The 22,528-nt window shown below is 34.5% G+C and overlaps 1 pseudogene; it reads left to right on the top strand.

Moving 5' to 3' along the window:
- The first annotated feature begins 18,217 nt into the window (after positions 1-18,217).
- LOC123591369 lies at positions 18,218-18,809 on the top strand (annotated as a pseudogene).
- Positions 18,810-22,528: the final 3,719 nt, after the last annotated feature.

The raw sequence follows: 22,528 nt of genomic DNA, 5'->3' as shown, positions 1-22,528 counted from the left end.
GCGTGAACATGGGAGAGGCAGAGAGAGACAGAGTCACAGAATCCAAAACAGGTTCCAGGTTTTAAGCTGTCAGCACAGAACCCCATATGGGACCTAAACTCACGAACCATGAGATCATGACCTAAGCCAAACAAAGTCTGATGATTGACTGAGCCACCCAGGCACCCCATTTTATTTTATTTTATTTTATTTTATTTTATTTTATTTCATTTCATTTTATAAAAATCACTTTTATGGATATGAAGTGGTCTCTTTCTGGTTTTAATTTGCATTTTCCTTATGGCTATGGGTGTTGAGAAAATTTTCATGTACTTATTGACCATTTGTATATCATCTTTGGAAAACTCTCTTTATCAAGAACTTTTGCTCGTTTTTTAGTTGGGTTTTTTGCTTTTATTTTTTTCTTGTTCTTGAGCTGGAGGAGTACTTTCTAAATTCTTAGATATTTATACCATATCAGACATGTGATTTGCAAATATTTTTCTCATGTTGTGGATGTCTTTTCAACTTATTGACAGTGGCCTCTGATGCACAAAATTTTTAATTTTGAAGTCCAACTTAACTATTTTTTTCTTTTATTTCCTATGTTTTTGGTGTCATATATAAGAAATCACGGTCAAATCCAGTGTCATAAAGATTTTCTCCTATGATTTCTTCTAAGAGTTTTATATTTTTTTGTTCTTATAGTTAAAATTTTTTATTCATTTTGAATTAATGCCTATATAATATAAGGTAAAAGTCCAACTTCATTCTCTTGAATGCATCTTTCATTTTCCCAATACCATTTTCTGAAAAGACTGGCCTTTCCTCATTAAATGGTCTTGGCACCCTCATTGAAAATTATTTGACCATATATGTGACAATTCATTTCTGGACTCTCTATTTTTTTACCATCTCCTGTGTAGCCAGAAACTACATATACTGGTACTATGCACTACGCAAGAGAGAAAATCAAGTGGAGGAAAAATGATGGAGGAGAACCTTGAAAAGATGCAAACTTACTGAAGTCATAAGAAAAGGGTGTCTGTTACTCCTTGCAGGGGAGAATACCCAAAATAGGATTAGTGGATTTGAAACAGTAGAGAAGGGATTCCTAAGATGATTTTTTAAGAATCTACTGAGAGCTGCCAAGTATCCAATCCTTGGACTGAAGAATGGAATTTATTGTTCTTCCTATATTATGTTTTAATTTTCTTTCACACACAATCATCCATCCAATTATTTTGTCTTTCTCTTTTTACCATTAACTTACTATATCGTTTTGTATTATAAAGCATCTTACACTGATTGATTATGAGTATCTCCAATGAAAACAAAATACACACGGAAGGAGCTACACAAAACATTTAAACTATCCCTCTATGCCTTTATTCCTTTTCTCACCACCAAAACTTTCATTCACTACGTAAGTTAAGAAGTTATAAATATGGAGATAATGAGGGACAAATGCTATTCAGTCTAACACAGCTCATTTAACTTTACATAGAATCTTCAAGGCTATAATTTGAGAAGAAGACTGAATTCTTCAGAGTTCCCTTTCACAGAGAATTTCTGGCTCTGAGAGAATTCATTGATGACTTTTCTGACTGACCACTTAGACTGGAAACTGCAGTCTGATTGGCTGAAGTCAGCCATGGTTAGGTTTCTGCCAAAGATATTTTTTTTTCTAAGTTTATTTACTTAGTTTTGAAAGAGACAGAGAGAGTGAGCAGGGGAGAGTCAGAGAGAGAATCCCAAGCAGGATCTGCACTATCATCATGGAGCCCGATATGGGGGTTGAACTCACAAACCATGACATCATGACCTAAGAAGGAACCCATAGTCACTTAAAGGACTAAGCCACCCAGGTGCTCCTCTGCTCAAGATCTTAATGGCTATTCACAGAATTTTCTTTTAATGTTCTAAGAACTTCCTACTTTAATAATTGGCACTTATCAAACATTAACAATAAATTAATCCATGTCCACTTGTTCATAGGCACTCATGACAATGGTTAACCTTCAAGTCTTACCATGTGCTTTTCTACATTTCAGAAGAAATTCTCCATTTCCCAACCAAAGTCATTGTTCAAATCCCACAGCTGGCTTGGCACTCACCACACAGTGGAATTCTAGATGCTTCAGCTTGCTTCCTTCCCTTGAATGCACTCTTGACCCAACCCTGGGCAGAAAGCACCTCAAGGCAGGGATTGTGTTCATCTTTGGCACAATTTCATCCATTGTGCTTGGCCCTAGATGTCTCTGCCCTTGTATAAATATTAAATAATAACAAGACAATGACTGTTCTTTCCCCTGGAGGGAAGGGGATGTTTTCCAGTACTTACTTTCACCTTCCTCACTTATCATTTAAACATTTTAACTGAAACCTGTATTTTTAAAAATAACCAAACAACATATATACAAATGAAACCTAATTTCTGCACACTGTTATAGTGCCTTAAAGAAAAACACTACTCACAAAAAAAAATATTGGGGAAAAAAAAACACATTAAAAATGAAATGAAACTTTTTTTAACACAGTCCATGAGCACTCCATACATTCTCATGTGCCTTGCACATCAGCTGTTGCTAGCAGGGTAAAAGTAAAATTATGAGGTGTAGTGTTCGTTTTGTTAACTACCGAGAAAGGAAAGCAGGTCTAAACTCAGGGAGGAAAATGTGAGCATTGTGAACTGCCATGTCTTCCTGCCCCTGGGAGATTTATTTATTGGAGATTATATTGTGAGGAAAAAGTCTAAATAAATTAAGTCCCTAGTTATTATGTCACAGGTAACTGCGTTTTAGAATATAGCCACAATTTTCCAGTTATGTAAACTAAGCTGTCAAGCACTTGTTATTTTAAAGCTGGAACCAGGCAGCTCCCCTGACAGCCTTGCAGTCCCAGCTCCCAGCCTGATTCATGGCTGGTGCTGAGACACAGGAAGTTCGTGTCTGCTATAATCTAAACACCATGAAAATGGAACATAAGAAGCAGTGCAGAAAGGTAAAAATAGGCTAAACCCCATAACCCAGACAAGAACCATACAACATACTTGGAAGAAGGAGAAGGAAAAAATTAAGCCTGTGGAGTACAGCAGCAGCTTATTCACAATTAGGGATATCCAGGCCCAGCCACAGTGTTTGCAAGCCCCAGTGCAAAGTGAAAATGAAGGGCCCCTTGTTAAAAAATTATGAATTTCAAGACAGGGACAGCAGGGCATTAAACCAAGTATGAGGGCCTGCTAAATTGCCTGGCCCTGTTAACTGCACAGGCCACTTGTGCTTGAAGCTAGGCCTAAGGCTACCTTTTAAAAATAGCTGACTAGTTAAGAAGAGTGAGATGTCATTGCTACAGATAGAGAGAAACAGCGTCCCTCATCTGTATTTTTCTATAACAACATTGTGCTTTTAAAATATAAATACACAATGATACACATTCTATAGATTTTTAAGCTTTTTAAAAAAAAATGTGTGGTTGTGTAGCAAATGCTTACAGTCAGTATAATTCTTTCCATATTTTTCTGCTCAGACATAGTAATCTGAATTTTACATCAATTTGACAGGAACAAAATCTGAACTCGTTGTTTAGCTGGAAATTATATTCACTGCTCCAGGATTAGACACTGGGAGAGAAAGTTTATTTAAAATACACTGTTATAAATCTGTTTGTTTGAGGAGAGAGAGTTTGACCATTCCTACCCTAAATAAAGGTAAGCTATGATTTGTTTCTTATAACAAAAAAATGTATATTTAACTGCCCACATTTCTTATTTAAAAGGAAATTATTCTTTTCTCTTGTTAAACTGTACCTAAAAGAAAGGGGACAAATTTTTGTCTTCAAAAGCAAGAATTTACAAAAGTAAAAAGCATGAGATTACAGGGGCAGCAGAGTTGAGCAGCAAATCTGATCCTCAAAGCATCTTTCTTTTTAGCAAAAAGGTACCTTTTTGGCAGGGGATCCTGAGCCACTGCCTCTGGGGCTTCTATTCAGCTCAGCTCAGAGCAGAGAGACAAGGCACCCCTAAGGAAGCTCCTTGGAACAGTAACATTATCTGCCATAATTTGCCTGCACCAGAGACCCTGTCAACAGGCAGTGGTAGGCCATTCTGTTTAAACTGAAGTAATTAAATCTCTCTGCTCTCATAAAAGTAAAATAAAATAAAAATACAACTGTCTGCTGCTGGTCGGTGGAAATACATTGAGTGGAGTTAAATTTTAATTTCACTGTGCAAGTGTTAAATTATTGCCCTCTAAACTTACTGCCAATTCTACATGAAATCTCACCACATTTTAATAATTCGTCTTTTGTTTAGGATGGAAAAAGACTTAGAAATAGCACATGTGTTATGATTTGAAGGGAGATTTTTATGTGCAATTAGGCTCCTGAGAACCACAACAACATAATGACATTCAGGTTCTCTAATTGGACCAAGAGGAAACCATCATTTCTGAAATGTTTTGGGGGGACTTAACCTTTGTTCACCTTCTCTAGAACACTTGAAATTATTTTGATAGTGTCTGTTTATTTTCAAGATTTCAATTTAATTTTAAAACTGCATTTTATAGATGTGCATGTCCATTATTATGTAAGAGTGTTAATAATCAGTCTCTTTCATCACATTGTGAAACTATCAAGAAAATTGTCATTTATAAATAATTCTACGTGACTTTTTAAAAACTTGTTTTTTAGCATAATTTTAAAAGAACCCCACTCTATGCCAAGACTCAGAGCCTAATAAATATCAATAGGTAAATTATGTCTGCAGCAACTAATCAGTAAAAGTTGAATATTTAGAAAATGTCATTTTAGAATATTAATAAAAGTCTCAAAGGTTCTCAATCATGAGCATTGAAAGAGTCTTGACATAGTCTCATATATATCTCATAATTTTTGCATAACTACATCTAACTAGTGAAATCAAAATGTTAAATAACTTTAAATGAAGAAAGTAGAAAAAAACTGCTTTAGTTTGTTTTAATCAATATTTTATATTTTGCTAGGCCTATGCTGTGTTTGAATCAATGATTCAATACATCCCTTGTAGTTCAATTGATTTGCTGCCCTTAGACATTCTGCATAGCTATTAACGTAAAATGGAATTAAAATAGAATGCTGTACAGTCAGACCTGAATAATCGATATGTAGTTTATCCATACCCCAGGGTATCTGAAAAGACTACTTAGGGAGTGAATCAGCCTGACATCCTCCATATGCTATTGACTTGTTGAATTCCAAATTCTTTAATCTGAATAAAAATAGCATTTTCAAACTGACTCATATAGGAGAGATCCAGCTACATCAAAATCAATAATTCCTTAGACACAGAAGAGTGCATATTCACCAAATAGAGCATGGTATGCAAAGCAAAGGTGAATATGTGTGTGTGTGTGTATATATATATATACACACACACATATTCATATATATATATGTGTGTGCGTGTGTGTGTGTGTGTATATATACACACACACATATTCATATATATATGTGTGTGTGTGTGTGTGTGTGTGTGTGTGTGTGTATATTCATTCTTGGCCATTTATATATGTATTTTTTAATGGGGCAAGAATTTAAAAATCTAGATAACCAGAGTTTAATTTATAGAATATTTGTAATTGGAGTAAGAAGAAAGTATAAATATTAGGAATGTGGGTGATAGGTGAAACCTGGTAAATCAGCTCAGAGTAAAATGTTCTCAGATGTATGGTGACTTAATTCAGTAGGGTTTTAAGTTTTCAAGCAAGGAATAATAAATAACCTATGCTTATTTCATATTTCCAAACTAGTTCTTGACAAAAGCTTCCATTTTTAATTTATGTTTATTTTAATCATTTTCTTATTTACTGTAAGATATCTCTGAGTTATCTTCACTGCCCTTTATTTCAGGAAGTTCAAGGATGAAAGTTTTCAATGGTCATCATTCGAAATCTAGTTTAAGTAACCTTAATTCCCTGGAGCAAATCACCTCCATCCTTCAGCTTCTCACAATAAAATAGAATTCACAGAACATAAATGCAAACATACATATATATGTAGTGGCAATTATGTGTTTATACCTATATATTTACATATAGATGTGTATATGTATTCATCTATATATCTATATAGATGTATATACACATAGACATATGTATTTTTATACATACCGTGAATGTATATCCATTCAAATGTCCCCTAAGGCAACAAATTTAAAAGGCATAGATCCAAGAGAAACTTTGAGAAGTCTTTGGACCCTGTCTATAAATAAATCGTTTTTTTGGGTCATTTCAAAAGAGATGGTGGACATTGAGCAAATAGTAGTGATTGTTGAGTCTGGATGATGTATTTGGGGTTTAATTGTTCTATTCTTTCCACAAATGTGCACGTTTTACAATGTTCATAGTGAAATGTTAAATATAAGAAATGGAAGGCTATGCTGTTATTTTTATTTTCTTTTTTGTTGTTTTGCTTTCAGTAATTGTTTTTCCTCATTCAGGGAATCATAGAGTGCCTGGATGGCTCATTCGGTTAAGCATCTGACTCTTGATCTCAGCTTGGGTATTGATCTCAGGGTCATGAGTTCAAGCCCTGTGCTGGGCTCTGTGCTGAGTGTGGAGCCCACTTTTTAAAAAATACAAAAGCAAAGAATCACAGTTTCTATTACGTGTAGATAATCTCTGTCATATAATTTAATCAAAAATTGGAAATTGATGTGTCGATATTATTATTTACACTAATGTCACCAATCTATTCTACAAAATATTTTGTTATTTTGACATGAGGTCACTATACCATTCACTAATATTATTTGAGAATTACACATTGCAATTCTTTAAGCATATTTTATCTAATGTCAAATGTCATCAACAAAATATAAGACACAGTGTTATATTATGGAAGATGAACCCTGACAATTAAATTATTGAAAATCATCTCTCATCCCTTTATAATTTATTTCATTTTAATTTTTTACTTTTATTTTAGTAAAAACTCTTCTGGAATTATTTAGACATCATGATTATCATACAACACTTAAGCATACATAAAAATGAGAATATAAACAAAATAAATTAGTAAGAATTCTTTACTTCCTACTCTGATTAGGAGGTGCTAAAGTCTATAACTTTGCACACAGTATCAACCTCCATATCATGAAGAGCATTGATGATGCAATATTTCTTGGGAGTGCTCCATTCTTGTCTCCAGAAATTTTTTCCAAGCCACTGACATCTATTCTGTAAGTTTGTGTGTGTGTATATATGTGTAAATTCTACATATATAGTATTATTTGTCTAAGCTTTTTATTTTGAAAATTATCAAACCTGTAGGAAAGTTGAAAAAATGTATGATGAATACTTGTAAACCCTGATATATTATACATATTACACAGTTGCTTTATCTCTCCCTATTTGGACTTTGACAAGCCATCTGAAAACAAGTTTTGACATCATGACATGTCACTCTTAAATATTTTAGTGTGCATCTCCTATGAAAAGAACATTATCCAACATAGCCATAATATCAGCATCCTATTAAAGAAAATTTACATTAAATCAGCAATACAGTCAATCCATATTTAAGCTTCCATAACTGTCCCAAAATGGTCTTTTGTAGCTGTTTTTCCCCTGATCCAAGGTTCAATCAAGTTGGTTATTACATCTGTAAGTTTATTCTATTATGGTATAGTTTCCCACATTACATGTGTGTGTGTGTGCGTGTGTGCATCTGAATGTGGTTTGTATTGTGGAATTAACTTTGTTGGAAAGTCCAGGCTATCTTGTAGAATGTCTCACATTATGGATTTCCTAATAGTTTCCTCATGATTATATTCACGTTAAACATTTTTGATAAAATGTTACATAAGTGATGTTTTATATGTCTAATTATATCACATCAGGAGGCAAATGATATCAGTTTGTTCCACTATTGGTATTGCTAAACTTAATTACTTGATTAATCTGATGGCTACTATAATCTCATTATAAAGGTAACATTTCCCTTAAAAATTAATAAGTATCTATTGAGAAATACTCCAAGACATTGTCAATATCCCATTCCCTCAACCATCTATTACATAACATTTTTAGTATTCATTAATATCCTCTGTATAAATCAATCATTATTTTAGAAGTTAGAAACCATTCTGCAAGTTTTAATACAGGTTGCATCTTAATCTAATCCAAAAATATCAACGAAGGTATATTTTCAACAATTTGGATTCACATAACTTCCAATAGTCTCTAAATGATACATCAACTAAATTAATAAGAGGTTCTAATTGTTCTGTCAGTCATTAACAATAATAACCAAGTTTGTATTTTCATAGGCAATGGCAAGTACCATATATATGGATTTGTCTGGACAACAGGTAAGGTATTCATGATAGGTCCCTCCCCTGCCTCAGCACCAACCTTGGTTCTTGAGTTCAGTTAAGAAAGAATTCAGAGCCAAACTTTCAAGTAAGAAAGAGTTTAATAGCAATTTAAAAGAAAGTATACTCTCAAGATGGGAGAGTGGACAGACCCAAAGGCAGCAACTATACCAGGGGGTAGGTTTGTCTTGTTTTTTATACTTGCATGGGTTATGAGTCATAGCTAGGGTGGTCGCTGATTGAAGTTCCTTCCAATCATCTTGGGGATTCCTCCCGTAGGTTGGGAAGGGAAGTTTTTGGCCCTATATGGTCCTTGTTGGAACTGTCATGGCAGCCCTCCCCTGCACAGGGTGGGATCAGAACCTCAATGTAGGGGCACCTGGGTGGCTCAGTTGGTTGGACTTCAGCTCAGGTCTATGAATTCGAGCCCCCTGTTGGACTCTGTGCTGACAGCTCAAAGCCTGGAGTCCGCTTTGGATTCTGTGTCTCCCTGTCTCTGCCCCTTCCCCACTTGCACTCTGTCTCTCCAAAATAAATAATAAAATCTGTCAAAAAAACCCTCAGTGTAAATATATTATAATAAAGCTATAGATTACTGTAGGACAGCAATCATAGGGAAGAACACATGCATATCCCCCCAGGGTCTTTTCAGGCTGTTTGGAACTTGGTTTCTGCCCTTTTTAATAGTCAGAAAGCATTTGTTCCTTCCTCATATCTGGCTAACTGCCCACTCTATCAAGATGTCACAGAGATGGTACAATGCAAAAAAAAAAAAAAAAATCATCTCAGAATGAATGAAATAGGGCAATTCTGACTTTTACCAACCAAGTAGTACTACTTGCTTTTCTAAATACTTTTAGAAATTCCACAAAAGAAGAGATGAATTAAAGAATTAATAAATTAGACGAATTAGTGAATGAGTGCATGAGTAATGGAATGTGTGCTTAAATAAGTGCAAGTGTGATATTAAAAGTCAAATATACTGTTATGGAAATTCAATCATAAGAATGATTTGAAAATTTAATACTTGCTATATGGAAGACTGCTCACAAAAACAATATCCATACAGAGATTAGCATGCAGAAAGTTTATTAGGAAGAACTTTAGGGATTAATAACTGTGGGGGAAGGGAGGGATTGCACAGGACATTCAGCAGAACTGGGTTTCATTGTACTCACAAAGGCCTCAGTAGACCCCTCTGGTTGCTCTAAAGCTGGAATGATTCTTCAGAATTGACTTGAGTTGAAAGGAGGGGACTGAGACATTAAACTTCCAACTTGACCAGTCACTGAATGCAGATTTACCCCTGGGAGTGGGCACGACCTTGAGAAAGGTGATTTTTTTCTGTCAAGGGCAATTCCTAGAAAGATCTGATAGCTAAGGGAATGAGTCTTTTAATTCTGAAATATATTTGGATACTAACAGGTATAGGCATTTATGGAATAGGTAGATCTGAATAGCATAGATGATAGGGACTTATATATAACAGATTGCTTGCTTGTTGAAGATTATTTAATTTTGTCAATTTTAAATATATTATTTCTTTTTTAATGTTTATTTATTTTTGAGACAGAGAGAGACAGAGCATGAACAGGGGAGGGTCAGAGAGAGGGAGACACAGAATCTGAAACAGGCTCCAGGCTCTGAGCTGTCAGCACAGAGCCGGACGCGGGGCTCGAACTAACGGACTGTGAGATCATGACCTGAGCTGAAGTCAGCCGCTCAACCGACTGAGCCACCCAGGCACCCCAATTTAAAATATATTATTTCAAAAAATATAACAAGTGTAATCATACTATATACAATCAAACTCTAAGGTTTTATCCAAAGTTTTGATGTACATTATAAAATATTGATAATGTCATTTCATTAGACATACCACATTGTCTAATATTATGGTTATATATATATCAGTAAATACTCTATACTTGTTTGTCTATCAGTTAATTTCTTTCAAGTTGGAACTTCTGATATCCTGGATTGTCTGTTTATTTGTTTGATGGATTTGTGAAATGAAATATCTCATTCAGGGTGAATTGATAATAGTTACTTTGAAGACTTATGTTACATTAGACATTTTATAAATTTTGGTGAGTATTCACTGATTTTCATCTACTTCGAGAACACAAAAGTATAATTAAATTAAGCTACTGGTGTAGACAGCTTCCAGTTTTACTTAGTCATTCTAAGTACATTCATTTATTTCATAAATATTTTTCCTAAATATACTATGGGCAGACGCCAGGCAGTAAATATATAATAAAGAGCTAAGTTTAGAGAGATTGAGCTTGACAAATAAAGCAACAATAAAAACAAAGTTAGATTATTACCATGGCAATGGGTCTGTAGAAACACAAACAGAAGGAATCAAAGTCAACCTGGCTGAATGAAAACTTTCCAAGGTGTTAACATCTTAATTAAATCTTTTTTTTTTAATTTTTTTTAATGTTTTTATTTATTTTTGAGACAGAGAGAGACAGAGCATGAACGGGGGAGGGTCAGAGAGAGAGGGAGACACAGAATCGGAAGCAGGCTCCAGGCTCTGAGCCATCAGCCCAGAGCCCGACGCGGGGCTCGAACTCACGGACCGCGAGATCGTGACCTGGCTGAAGTCGGACGCTTAACCGACTGCGCCACCCAGGCGCCCCAATTAAATCTTAAGAGAGTAGGAGTGGGTCAGGCAAAGAAGAGGGGATGGAGGTAGAGAGAAGAACTTATGGAGATAATAGTCATTTGTTAAGCATTTATGATGCATCAGACACTCACCCAAGTACTTTACATGTATTATAACATAATCATCAAAACAACTCTTTTGATCATATCCTATGGCTGCTCTTGTTTTTTTTTATAGATGAGGTTTCTGAGACTTAGAGAAGGTAGGAAAAAGCCCACACGCTCACACAAGTAAATAGCAGAGCTCAGGTTTACACCTATAGGGAGGTAGAGAGGTGTGAAACAACATTGTATTAGGAAAGAATGTGAGAAGATCAGGAAATTTAAGACCAAATCATGGATTCTCTATGTTGAGTTAATGATTTTGAACTTCATCGAGGGAGATGAGTGACAAGATTGTATTTGTATTCTAGGAAGATTATTTTGATATCATTATGAAGAATACATTGAGGTTGTTAGGAAATAACTGCAGAATTCTAAGCTGTAAGCAGTGAGTGCTGGAAATAAAGCAGTGGCAGAAGTGAGGAAAGAGAGACAGATTTTTTAAATTAATTAAGTTTTGAAATCAACAGCACTTCGTTTCCAGTTAGCAAAGAGAGTAAGTTAAAGAACAGAATCTGCTAGACTTCAAATTTCTGGCTTGGGAAATTCGATGGATGGATGGATTCACTAGGTAACCTAAATACCATAAGTATTTGCAAAGAAGATGATTCTTAAATTCTTACAATATTATATCCTAACATGACAATATTTTTCCTAGAATATCAATGTACTTACTACTCCTTAAAGATCTTTGTACATGGTTTCAGTTCGAGCCAGGGTTCCTGTTTCCATTGTTCCATTTCTTTCCATGTTTCAATATGCTGTAGACCTTACTTCCTTGTTTTCTTCCAATCTTTCCCCCTTTTCTACTTCAAAAGTTAGAAGGAAATTTTCTGACAAGTCATCTCTCCTTGGGTATCAAGTTATCTATTACAGTGAGATAAATTATGCTGAAAACAAAAGATTACATAACAATGGACATTTACTATGTTATATAGTTTCTGTCAGTCATGAATTTGGGAGCAGCTTAGCTAAGTGGCCTGGCTTGGCTTTTTTCATAAGGATGCTACCAAAATGCTGGTCAGAAATGCTGTCATCAGAGGGCTTATTGGGGTTGGAGGACCTACTTCCAAAATAGCCCATTCACATGGCTATTGGCAGGTGGCCTCAGTTCCTTACAATGTGAATCTCTCCATAGGGCTGCTTGACAGGGTATTGTTGTGACATTGGCAACTGGCTTCCCCCAGAGCAAGAGAATAAGCATGGAAAAAGCTATAATGTCTTTTATAACCCAGTCTTGGAAGTCACATACCATTATTTCCACCATACTCCAGTCTTTAGAAGTGAATTACTACATCCAACCCACAACCAAGGAGAAGGGAGATAATGTACTTTAGTTAATAATTATGTATCAATACTGGTTAAATGGGGGAGAACTGAGACAAAGGCAAGAGGTTATATGGAAACTTGCTGTACTGTTTGTTCATTTTTTTGTAAACCTGATACATCTTAAAAAAATAAAATCTAATAATTTTTGAAAAGAAAATTAGACAGTCTGGATGAAAAAGACAATTCAATTTTTATAGCAAGTGAATAAATATCAAATATAAGGAGAAGGAAGGAAGGAAGGAAGGAAGGAAGGAAGGAAGGAAGGAAACGAAGGAGGGAGGGAAGAATTGAGGGAGGAATTATAGTTATCTTTCTAAAATTTTTAAAATTTCTTCCTCTTAACTAATTTCTGTACCATCAACACCAGACTGTGATAATTACATATTTTTTATATTTGATCAAAATATTATTTTATAAGACACTCTGAGATCTAAAGGAGATTCTACTAGACCAGAGGGTATTTTTATGATTCACTGCCTTGAGTAGCTTTCTGTCTCTCATCATTCATAATAAAAGAGAAACATACAACTTGGTAGTTAACAAAGCTCTGGATTCAGGCTAAATGAATTTAAACCTGGTTCCATCACTAATTAACTGTGTGATGTCAGGTAATTAGTCTTAGGCATATAAGCATTTAGTGTTTTGCCTTTAAAGCCTCAATATTAATGAGAATGAATAAAATAATCCAGTTTAAATTTCCTAAGTATATCTTTCCTAGGATATTTCTAACAGATTTTCATCAATATTGTTCCCATTTAGAAAATCCCTCTTTACTTCAAACTGAAACCTTCCACTTCACATCTCTCAGGTTCTCTATAAAAGTAGTTTAATTTTTAATCTCCATCATCCTACTTTGTTACATAACAGAAAATTGGAAATAGCTAGTTTTCTTCAGTTTGGCCAACATGGGGGCAAGTTCAGTGCAGCAGGATCTGCCTGAGCAAAGTCATTGAACCCAAGCCCCACAAATGCTGCACCATGAAGCTACAGAAATGGTGACCTTAGGAAAACCATCCCCAGAAAGGCGATAGAAAATTAAATTAAGATCATATTTCAGAAAATATGCTTTTTAGAACAATGATACCTGCAATCTCATATATTACATTCAAAGCTTCCTTCCTTTGATGATGTCCTGAGCTCAAATCTCTGAGAAGCTTGGCTATGAAAGGCAACACATATTCCCAACATGAGGTCTTTCTATTTCAATTTTCTAGTTGTAGCAACTCTGAATCCACAAATTTCAGTGATGGTTATTAGTAGATATATGACATTAGTTGTACTCTCTTTTTTTCACTGTCACAGAAACTTAAGATTTTCCCCTTTCCATGACCAGCCTTGCTTTCATTAACTTATCTACTGTGCCTTTGAGAAATCTTAAATGATTGAGCCAAAAAGGGAGGAAATAAATTTCTGCCTGGTGACACTTATGATTCTAGGTCCAAAGACAAGGATTATTTTATTTTATTTTATTTTGTTTTATTATTTTCTTTTACTTATTTTATTTTTAGATACAAAGTACTGAAAACCCAAGAGCTATTAATTGATAATGTCTCTGTCACACATAAATCTAATTTGCTTCTATTAACTACTTATACTAATAACATAAATCACAAAGGCCATTTATTCCTTCATCTAAAATATGATTGATTAGATTTCTATCTCTGCATGATATTTTTTAATGCCAGATATGCATGTTACTTTTCTGGAGCACTCAAAATAGCTTAATAATTCTCTGCAAACTGAGTTGCCAAAGCTGCACTAGAATTTTGATGTTTCCATTAATAAAAGATACATGCCTGCAGGAGGTACAGATTTATGATCTCAGGATCCAGAGTTTAGGGTCAAAGGGAAAATGGCTTGCATCTGTACAATGATTAAATGTATGTTCAGAAAGAGGAACTCTAAAGTGTCTATACAGATCTAACAAGACCTATTTGGACCTGGGGCTTGCCCCTGCAGGGTGTTTTTTGATAGCTTTATCTATGTCAGACACTGGGGCTCTATCCATTCTCACTTGTCAATATGCCATGATAGCTTCAGAGCTGGAAACAGGGAGATGATGGGCCACACGAAGAGAAACCTGAAAGTCAGGGAACCATTTCACCAACTCCCTACATAACCTAACCAAAATGCAATGTCAGAAAAAAAAGAGACAAATCAAATGTCAGAAGAAAAAATTAAAAGGATGCCAATCAAGCCTAAAAATGGAATCCGTAATTAGTAAAGAACTTAAACTTCTCAAAAGAAAAACTCAAGTAAACATACTTAAGAATCAAATATTAGTCCTAAACATCTGCCTCCTGGATAGTGTAGGAGAGAGAGCACCATGAAAAGAGAACTGAAAATAAATAGAATCTAGCAATACTGTGTTTCCATGAAGGCTTATTGTGCTTTTGAAAGTCATTTTAACAAAAACCTGCCAATTTATACAATCTAGTCTTTATTTGTTTTAATCAATACAATTTTTATTATGCCCTTTCCATACATAAAGCACTATGCTAGATGTAGAAGAAAAACAAGAGTCAACTGAGTACTGATCTTTTTTTTTTTTTGTGAATTAAAATGGATTTATTTTTATTCTTCTAAAAACAGATACTAATTGTAAATATCTAGAAAAAATATGCCAAAAACTGTAAATACTGTCTAGAAATAACCACTATTAACATCGTGGGATATATTATTCTAGTCTCTCAAATATATAAACATGAAAATGTTATATATGTCTCTATATAAACAGGTATATTATAAAAGGATATGCTTATATACTTATAATTTATATTTAATATTTATATATACATGCATACACTCATGTACACACTGAAACATATAGCATTAGTTTGTTAGGGCTACCATAACAAAATATCACAACTGGGTGACTTAAACAATGGGGATTTATTTTCTCTAAATTCTGGAGGCTAGCAGTCCAAGATTAAGGTGTGGGCAGGTTTATTTCTTTCTGAGTCCTCTCTTTGGGCTTGTAAATGGTTTCTTTCTCACTTGTGTCCTCACATAGCCTTCTCTGTGCATACCTGCTTCCTTGGTGTTGTTTTATCTGCGCAAATTTCCTCTTCTTATATGTCAGTCAGATTGGGTTACCCTAATGGTCTCATTTTAATGTACTCATGTCTTTTAAGGTCCTATCCCCAAATATATTCACATTCTGAGGTTTGGGAGATTAGAACTTCAAAATATGAATTTTGAGGGGACACAGTTTTGCCTAAAACATACATACATAAGTATGTACATACAGAAAGAAAGAGGGAGATTTCTATTTTCATATCAAATGAGACCCTGTTAGGCATCCAAATTTATAATGTGCTTGTTCATTATCCATTGATATATTTTTTGTCATATATAATTATATTCAACACTTAGATTGTTTATGATTACTTAATACATATAAGTTATCTATCTATCTAAACTCTATATTAAACCTACATGTACATTCATTTGGACTTTTGAAGGAATTGTTTCTTTAGGAGAAATGACTGTAAATGGAATTGCTGGATTAAAGGATATGCATACATGATACTTATTTTTTTTAATGTTTTTATTTATTTTTTGAAAGAGATCATAAGCGGGGGACGGGCAGAGGATCTGAAGTGTGTTCTGCATTGACAGGCTGACAGCAGCAAGCCCAATGTGGGGCTCAAACTCAAGAACTATGAGATCACAACCTGAGCTGAAGTCGGATGTTTAACTGACTGAGCCATCCAAGTGCCCCATAATACATATTTTTAAATAACTCTTTAGAAAGTTTTTATTAATTTTCAAAAGAAGTTTGAGTACTTTCCAACATACTGATTATACTATTAGTGTTTATTTTTCATCTTTGAAAATAAGATAGGTAGGGGCGCCTGGGTGGCGCAGTCGGTTAAGCGTCCGACTTCAGCCAGGTCACGATCTCGCGGTCCGTGAGTTCGAGCCCCGCGTCGGGCTCTGGGCTGATGGCTCAGAGCCTGGAGCCTGTTTCCGATTCTGTGTCTCCCTCTCTCTCTGCCCCTCCCCCATTCAGCTCTGTCTCTCTCTGTCCCAAAAATAAATAAACGTTGAAAAAAATATTAAAAAAAAAAAAAAAAAGAAAATAAGATAGGTAGAAAATATTACCTTGGTTTTGTTTTATTTGCAATTATTTGCTTACTATTGAATCCAAGCATCTTTTTTTTTGTTTATTGTCCATTTTAATTTATTAATTTTTTAATTCCATGTTATATCTTTTGCCCAATATTCCATTAGGATGTTCCTTTTTTCCTTATCAACTTGAAAGAAATGTTCACATATCAGAATTAGTCATTTGCCTATAGAAACTAGATTTTTTTTTCAGATTCGTGGTTAGCTTTCTATTATTGTTTTATAGTGGTTTTCTGACATTATAAATTTTTTTTATCTCCTGTTTTTATTTAAGGTTTTTGTTGTCAATCTATGAACATTTCCCTATGGTTTTACAGTTGGCCATGCATAGAAAGGCCTGACCCAACGGGAAAATTGTTTGTATATTCACCAATTTGCATCAAGTATTTTATGGATCTGTTTTGGTAGTTTTCAATTTAGTTACAGTTAAAGTATGACATAACAATGTAATATTGCCCATAAAATATGGTTAGCTCATTTTGTTAAATATAGTTCACTTTTTACTTAATGATTTGATGTGTCATAATATTATGACTTATAATACTATATGCATATTTTAAGTTAATTTATTTATTTTTGAAAGAGAGAGAGAGAGGGAGGATGAGCACGATTTGGGGAGGGACAGAAGGAGAGGGAAAGAGAGAATCTCAAGTAGGCTCACATTGTTAGTGCAGAGCCTGACAACGGGCTTGAACCCATGACAGTGACACCATGACCTGAGCTGAGATCAAGAGTAGGACGCTTAATTAACTGAGCCACCCAGGTACCCCTATAATACAATATTGTAATACTACAGTACATATGGCCTGATGGTTCATATACTATATTTTTATCTATACTTGTCTTGATTTACCTTACCATTATAGTCTGGTTCTAATCTAATCTACTAGAAAAATGTTGTCTATTTATTATAACTTCATAATATGTTTTAATATGTGAAAGGATAAATTATTATTTTTTCAAAACTTTCCTAACCATATTCTTTCATATATATTCTTTAATATTAATTTAAGGATTATTTTATCAAAATTAAATCATACCAAGAGTTTAGTTTAATTTTTAAAGATTTCAACATTTAAATTATTTACTCTCATTATCCAGGAAAATAGCATGCCACTTCTTTTATTCAGCTTTTATTCTATGACACCCAGTAGAGTTTCATAATTACATGTCTTATATGTCTTTTATTAAATTTATTCTTGAATAATTTATAGATTATTTGCTATTGTGGATATGTTTATTTTTCAATTGTATTTTCTAATGTATATAGGAAAGCTATTATGTCTTGGTATCTTTACTAAATAAATGATTACCTATTCAAATTTTTATTAGTTCAGATGATTTTGTAATTGATTATCTTATGTTTTCTACAGTATCAAAAAATAGTAGCTAATGGCAAGTTCATTCCAAAGTGAATGGATTCTTATTTCTTTTTATTTTCTTTTTATACTTGTTAGGACTTCAAGAACACTGTTGGTTGTAGAGGCAAGAGCAGGCATTGGTAGTTCTTGTCATTAACAGAACATCCTTTTAGTGTACCTTCATTCAGCATGACATCTGCTCTTGGTTCAGATAAAACATCTTAACTATACCTAGTTTACCATCGATTTGGTTTTTAAAAAATTTTATGGGAATGGATTCTAAATGGTTGTCATGGCAAGTTTCCTGAAGAAAACCACCAGCCTTATAGGATTGGCTTTTTATGAGTCCACACAAGAGGCTAAGAATATTATACACAAAGGTTCTTGAGGTTCTTGAGCAAATTCTTAAAAATGTAGCATATAGAAAGTATACATAACAGATTACAAATGAGAAGCCCAGTATGGTTAAAATGGAAACAATTGGTTTTTTTGTGTGTTTTCTTGTTTTTTTTAACGTTTACTTATTTTTGAGACAGAGAGAGACAGAGCATGAATGGGGGAGGGGCAGAGAGAGAGGGAGACACAAAATTCAAAGCAGGCTCCAGACTCTGAGCCATCAGCCCAGAGCCTGACGCGGGTCTGGAACTCACGGACCGCAAGATCGTGACCTGAGCTGAAGTCAGACGCTTAACCGACTGAGCCACACAGGCACCCCAAAATGGAAACAATTGTTAAGAAATTAGAAGACCAGCTTCAGGGTGGCCACCTGATTCTTCAGGTTGAAAATGAACTCGATCTGGCAAAAAAAATGATACAGTGGAAACCATGGGAAACTTTAGTTTTCAGAAAAGCCTCTTGCTAACCAATGGAAATGGTCAGTATAATCATCATTAAATGACTAGTGTGTTATATTTTTTAAAAAATGGATGCTGGATTATAACTAATGTTTGTTTGTTAATTGGTCATGATGGCCATGAATTTTTCTACTAATATGAGGAATCACATTACTGTATTTGCCAGTATCTAATAAGACTTACATTCTTGGACTAAGTAAAAATTTTTATGCATAATCTTCTTTTCTTTTGTCTTCTGTTATTTTAATTAAGGCAATATTTGATACATGTAAACAAACATAAGCAGCATATGCATAAGTTATAAAACATAACTTCTAAAAACACTCTCAAGAAATTTCCACCCAGGCTAGGAATACGAACATTTTCAATGTCTTATATATCAGTGCCCTGTCTGTCCTATCAAGCCAACCAGTGTCTTGAATTACATTATGTGCTACATTCTTCAAGCACACTATCTGGTTGAACATGCTAATGATTTTTTAGAGATGTTTTATCTATATTCATATGGGAGTATAGTTTATACTGTTCTTTTCTATGCTTTTGTAGCGATGTTTAGAAGTATCAAGCCTCAGGAAATTGAAAAGCTTTCAATATTATCCTAATATAAAATTTATCTGTTCCTTGAATTCCTGGTAGAGCTCATTTTTAAAACCAAAGTTTTGGGAATAAATTCTTTTGTGACTTGTCTCATTCTTTATAGTTTCTATTCTAAGAAGTACTTTACTTTGTTATGGTTTGTCTTGTTTGGGGGTTTTCCTTTTAACTCTTATTGCTTCACTTTTAGTGATTCATATTTCATACATACCACACACACACACACACACACACACATATATGTTAGACCAAAATTCAAATTAATATTTGTTTTTCATTAATGATGTCTATGTAGTCTAATTCCTAATGTCTGAACATGAATTTCATTTGGCTTTTTTGTTAGGTTTTCTCACTCTGGAGTTGAATTGTCAATTTTATTACAGTCTTCTTAAAAAAAAAAGAGGTTTTTTGTTTGTTTGTTTGTTTGTTTTAGGCAAGGAGATCCTATAGATTGAAAGTAATAAAGGTTACTGTAATGTCAAAAAATTTTTTTAATATTTATTTATTTGTTTTGAGAGAGAGACAGAGAATGCAAGTGGGGTAGGGACAGAGAGAGAGGGAGGGAGAAGCCCAAGCAGGCTCCACAATGTCAGCATAGAGCCTGACTCGGAGCTCGAGCCAATGAACCGCAAATCATGAGCTGAGCTGAAATCAAGAATCAGACACACAACCACTGAGTCATCCAGGTGACCCAGTCTCCTTTTTAATTGACTAAATATCTTGTTTTTATTGTTTTATTCCTTTTTAGCAAATTGTTCTCTCTTGGTTCTGGCGTTGATCCTTAGCAGTAAGGCCCTTTATTCAAATTATTATCAAAAACTCTAACTCAAGAGAAAAAAAAAAAAGGTAGAATTTTGCTGGTATAAACAAAATGGAGATCTAGAATCACACAGACAAGAGAGACTGATAACAAATGCTAAAGATTATAGTATATACTGTTTTCATTGCTGTGAATTTTTTTTTCTTATAAATTTTTTTTTTCAACGTTTATTTATTTTTGGGACAGAGAGAGACAGAGCATGAACGGGGGAGGGGCAGAGAGAGAGAGAAACACAGGATCGGAAACAGGCTCCAGGCTCTGAGCCATCAGCCCAGAGCCTGACGCAGGGCTCGAACTCACGGACCGCGAGATCGTGACCTGGCTGAAGTCGGACGCTTAACCGACTGCGCCACCCAGGCGCCCTCATTGCTGTGAATTTTTAAATGACATGAAATGTTGGTTTTTGTTTTCTCATTGAACCTGTCAATATGCATTTAAAGGGTGTTTAAAAACTATTTTCCAAGGAAACTGTGTTTTAGCTTTTAGCTGTGTTTGTATAGCTTTGTTGCACTCTACAGTCTGTTAAACAGACTGCAATTCTGACTAGGTTAGTCTGTGTGAGATTGCTTTGTGGCTTGTGAAAACAGTAGTTTTGTATGTTTCAAACAACACTTTGGGGAATGAATTCATGTTTTCCTTATTACCAATTTTTATAAGTACCTCATAAATACTTAAAAATAACATTGTTTTTGGGGCACGTGGGTGGCTCAGTGAGTTGAACACCTGACTCTTGATTTCAGATCAGACCATGATCCCAGAGTTGTGGGATTGTGCCCCATGTTGGGCTCCATGCTGAGTGTGGAGCTTGCTTAAGATTTCTCTCTCTCCCCTTCTGCCCCTTTCCCTACTCATGTGTTCTCTCTCTTTCTCTAAAAAATAAAAAATAAAAAAATAAAATGTGTTTTCTTTGTGAAATATATAACCTGTATGTTTATTAAAAAATGCTCAACATCACTCATCATCAGGGAAATACAGATCAAAACCACAGTGAGATACCACTTCACACCTGTCAGAATAGCTAACATTAACAACTCAGGCAACAACAGATGTTGGCGAGGATGTGGAGAAAGAGGGTTTCTTTTGCATTGCTAGTGGGAATGCAAACTGGTGCAGCCACTCTGGAAAACAGTATGGAGGTTCCTCAAAAAATTAAAAATGGAACTACCCTACGACCCAGCAACTGCACTATTAAGTATTTATACAAGGGATACAGGTTTCCTGTTTTGAAGGGACACATGCACCCCAATGTTTATAGCAGCACTATCAACAATAGCCAAAGTATGGAAAGAGCCCTAATGTCCGTCGATGGATGAATGGACAAAGAAGATGTGGTGTGTGTATACACATACACACACACACACACACACACACACATACACACAACAATGAAGTATTACTCAGCAATCAAAAAGAATGAAATCTTGCCATTTGCAACTACGTGAATGGAACTAGAGGATATTATGCTAAGTTAAACTAGTCAGTCAGAGAAAGGCAAATATCATATGACTTCACTCATATGAGGACTTTAAGACACAGAACAGATGAACATAAGGGAAAGGAGGCAAAAATAATATAAAAACAGGGAGGGGGACAAAACAGAAGAGGCTCATAAATATGGAGAATAAACAGAGGGTTGTTGGAGGGATTGTGGGAGGAGGATGGGCTAAATGGGTAAGGGGCATTAAGGAATCTACTCTTGAAATCATTGTTTCACTATATGCTAACTAACTTGGATGTAAATTTAAAAAAAATAAAAAATAAAAAAATAACCCCCCCCCCCAATTAATTTAATTAACCATATTATTCAGATGCTGTATAACAGGGGCTTTTCAACTTCTAGCCACAAACTCCTGCTTGCTATATAAAATTGCACAGTGTCTATAATTTCAAAAATTTATACTTACCATTAATTTTATTTTGCTAATACTGCAATTTATTTTGAAATTTTAGAGAACACTTAAGGAGAGTGTGAAATTTATATGTTTATAAAAAGGGAGAATTGTTTTTTTAAACCATGAGAATGATTACTTAATTATTTTTGGCTACTTAATTGGTAAAGTATAAGACAAATATGTTATACCTTCTTACTTTGAGATCTTATAGTTTCTCCTTATGTTTATATGGGTTATTTCTTTTAATATGGTATAATACTTCAGGTTCATAGTGATACATTTTTGCTTATCTTTATTCTAAACCATATATTCTATCTCAAGATAACATTCTTTTCTCCCATTTAGTATGTGTCTATTTTGAATTCTTCTTTGTCTGATGTTGATATTGCTTATCTGCTTTCTGTTGGTTTTCATTAGCTTAATATACCCTATGTTTTCAACAT

This window comes from Leopardus geoffroyi, chromosome B4 (assembly GCF_018350155.1).
Source record: "Leopardus geoffroyi isolate Oge1 chromosome B4, O.geoffroyi_Oge1_pat1.0, whole genome shotgun sequence".
In the NCBI taxonomy this organism is placed as follows: domain Eukaryota; kingdom Metazoa; phylum Chordata; class Mammalia; order Carnivora; family Felidae; genus Leopardus; species Leopardus geoffroyi.
The sequence above is the reverse complement of the archived record's forward strand: the minus strand, read 5'-3'. Positions and strand labels throughout refer to the sequence as shown.